General features: G+C 39.6%; 1 non-coding gene across 1 annotated transcript; it reads left to right on the forward strand.

The window, feature by feature from the left end:
- The first annotated feature begins 1,930 nt into the window (after nucleotides 1–1,930).
- On the forward strand, nucleotides 1,931–2,005 carry Trnar-gcg (transfer RNA arginine (anticodon GCG)). Its single transcript has one exon. It is a non-coding gene; the product is annotated as a tRNA-Arg (tRNA).
- The last annotated feature ends 1,657 nt before the right edge of the window (nucleotides 2,006–3,662 follow it).

Consider the following 3,662-nt stretch of genomic DNA (forward strand, 5'->3'; position numbering starts at 1 on the left):
AACTAATGAGGAGGTATTGAATAGGATTGGGGAGAAGAGAAGTTTGTGGCACAACTTAACTAGAAGAAGGGATCGATTGGTAGTACATGTTCTGAGGCATCAAGGGACCACAAATTTAGTATTGGAGGGTAGCGTGGAGGGTAAAAATCATAGAGGGAGACCAAGAGATGAATACACTAAACAGATTCAGATGATTGTACGTTGCAGTAGGTACTGGGAGATGAAGAAGCTTGCACAGGATAGAGTAGCATGCAGAGTTGCATCAAACCAGTCTTAGGTCTGAAGACCACAACAACAACATGTGGGTTGTTAAAAAGATAAAACATGGTACGCTGCCAGTCTAAAATTTAGCATAGAATGGCATTCTATAAAATTAAGATGTAAACACAAATTAAGAAATAACTTCAGGCCAAGAGGAAGTGCTAGACAAGTGCCTTGTGATCGAAAAACACTTGCACAGAAGGCAGATCTGTGAAATTCTGCTACAGCTGTCATTATATTTGAAACAAAATATTTAGTTCAAAACTACTGACCAAATTTGCCTACTTAGTCAGCTTCAAGTAAATGTTTACGTATGTTCATACGTATATTGCATTAAGAGATGTTACAGTGTCATAAAAGGAAAAGGGACATCAGAGACTACTCCAGCCAGCATCGGAATTTCATAAACCATACTGAAATGCTTCATTCCGTTCTAATTGCACATTTCTATGTCCAGATGCACTTTGAAGTACCTGATATCCATCTTTTCATGTGGTTTTCGTGATAACAATTTTCTTGGAGGTCCAGTACTGTATTCTCATGTTAGGCTCTTTATTATAGTATAACACCATTCGTCCCAGAAAATGAAAATTTCCGCTTTAAATTGAACGAGGTTGAAAGTAGCCAATAGTGCGGAATGAAAAACTTCGTTTCACATAACTAACTGCCTCAGCAGAAAAAAAATTAACTGAAACAAATTTCTCTATAAAACAGACAGAAATAGCTTCATTAAGACATTAATGGTTAATTGCTAACAACGTGGAAATAATATAAAATCAGGAAATTGAAACTACTAACTTATTTTGGTCTTTCATGATTGTGAGAATGTATATTAATTCACTTGATGGCTCCCAATCTGTTTTGTTTTCATTTGATGTGGGAGCTGTAAATGAAGAGACCAGCAACATCACGTAACATATACACAAGTCACGAGGAGAAGGAACCCCCCCCCCCCCACTATAACTCAGCATGCTCTGCGCATGCGCGAATCTGGCTGCGTGGGCGCGCCAGAAAAATTTTTCCGGGTAGCATCTGGCTACTTGCTGCTACTACTCATACGGCAAACAGCTGCGCTTCAAGTAGCCAGAAGGCAGAGAAGGCATTGCTCATACGCGAATTCAGCTCTGAGCATGCGCATAAGCCTGCTGGAACTGCTCAAACGAACCTGTCAGGTTCGCCAGACAACAAGCTGTACTGCGCATGTGCAGCTACGATGCTGTAGGTAGCCCGTGCTTTGTGCTTGCTCTGCTCATACGCTTTTCGTCGCATTTCTGTATGGAATTTCGTGCGTGGTAGGGCATCATTTGGCCATGTGCAGCCGTGCAGCATGTTGTTGAGAGGACATACAGAGTTGTACTCAGAGCAATTGTTTTATCATATCCCACCCAGATTAAGGATGCAAATAAGGAAGCAGTTCTTGGGATAATATTTCAAAACTAGACTCTACAGCTCGAAGTGCCTTAACATTTTGCTATGTGGTAACTTTGACAGATTTCTTTTTCATTCGTACTCTGCAATATTGTTATGTAGCATTTGCAATCACGTTTACATATACACAGCACTGAAAAAAGCTAGTAAGAAGGAACGCAAGTTTAAAAAAAATAAGTCCCTTGCAGGTAGGAGACGGAGTACTGGCGGAATTAAAGCTGTGAGGAAGGATCATGAGTCGTGCTTGGATAGTTCAGTTGGTAGAGCACTTGCCTGCGAAAAGCAAAGGTCCCGAGTTCGAGTCTCGGTCCGGCACACAGTTTTAATTTGCCAGGAAGCCTCAAGTCCCTTGTGTAGCTTACACAATTAAGCAATTAATGGCAATTAAATTTCATGACTATTTCAAAATGTGTTAAAAATTAACAAGGCTGTCTGTGAAACAAAGAAACTGTACAACTGACAGTTTATATTCTACTCTAGGAATATATATAAATCATGTGTGGAGTTAACGATAAAACACGGTATGATACCAGTCTACAATTTAGCATAGAATGGCATTCCATAAATTTAAAATGTAAACACAAATTGAGAAATAGCTCCAAGCCTAGAGTCTTGTGATCAAAAAACACTTTCACAGAAGGGAGATTTGTTACGTTCCGCTACAGCTGTCAATATATTTGAAACAAAATATTTAGTTCAAAACTACTGACCAAATTTGCCTGCTTAGTCCGCTTCAAGTCAATGTTTACGTATGTTCAAACATATATAGCATTAAGAGATCTTACAGTGTCATAAGAGAAACAAGTCATCAGACTATTATCCAGCAGCATTGGAATTTCATAAACCATACTAAAATGCTTCATTCCGCTCTAATTGCACATTTCTGTGTCCAGATGCACTCTGAACTACCTGATATTCAGCTTTTGTATGTGGTTTTCGGGATACCAGTTTTGTTGGAGGTCCAGTACTGTATTCTCACGTTTGGTTCTTTATTATGGTATAATGTTATTCGTCCCTGAAAATGAAAATTTGCACTTGAAATTGAATGAAGTTGAAAGTAGCCAATAGTGCGGAATGAAACACCTAGTTTCAAATAAACTAACTGCCTCAGCCAAAAAAATAAAAGTAAATTTCTCTACAAAACTGACAGAAATAGCTTCATTAAAACATTAATAGTTGATTGCTAACAACGTGAAAATAATATAAAATCAGAAAACTGAAACTACTAACTTATTTTAGTCTTTCATGATTATGAAAGTAGCCAATAGTGCGGAATGAAACACTTTGTTTCAAATAAACTAACTGCCTCAGCGGAAAAAAAGTTGACTGCAACAAATTTCTCTATAAAACAGACAGAAATAGCTTCATTAAGACATTAATGGTTGATTGCTAATAACGTGGAAATAATATAAAATCAGGAAATTGAAAGTACTAACTTATTTTGGTCTTTCATGGTTATGAGAATGTATATTAATTAGCTTGAAGGCTCCTGGCCACAGCAATCTGTTTTGGTTTCATTTGATGTGGGAGCTGTAAACGAAGAGACCAGCAATATTACAAAGACTCGAAACATATACATGGGTCTCGTGGGGAAGGATCCCCCCACTATAACTCAGCTTGCTCTGCGCATGCGCGAATCCGGCAGCTTCGGCGTGCGGGAAAAATTTTTCCAGGTAGCATCTGGCTACTTGCTGCTACTGCTCAAACAGCAAACAGCCACGCTTCAAGTAGCCAGAAGTGGGAGGGAGGCACTGCTCATACGCGAATTCAGCTCTGCACATGCACACGAGCCCACTGGCAATTGCTCATATGAACCTGTCATTTCCGTGTTCTGTGGTGTGTAAGCTGGTGCCAGTTTAGAGAGCAAGGAAGCCAACAGAAGTCTGGCAACAGCGGATGACGGGGTACATGGCGGAATATCTTTTCCGTACTCTCCATGGCCCACGCCATGTTCTTCAACTGACAATAGCGGG

The sequence above is a fragment of the Schistocerca nitens genome, chromosome 1 (assembly GCF_023898315.1).
Source record: "Schistocerca nitens isolate TAMUIC-IGC-003100 chromosome 1, iqSchNite1.1, whole genome shotgun sequence".
NCBI classification, from domain to species: Eukaryota; Metazoa; Arthropoda; class Insecta; order Orthoptera; family Acrididae; genus Schistocerca; species Schistocerca nitens.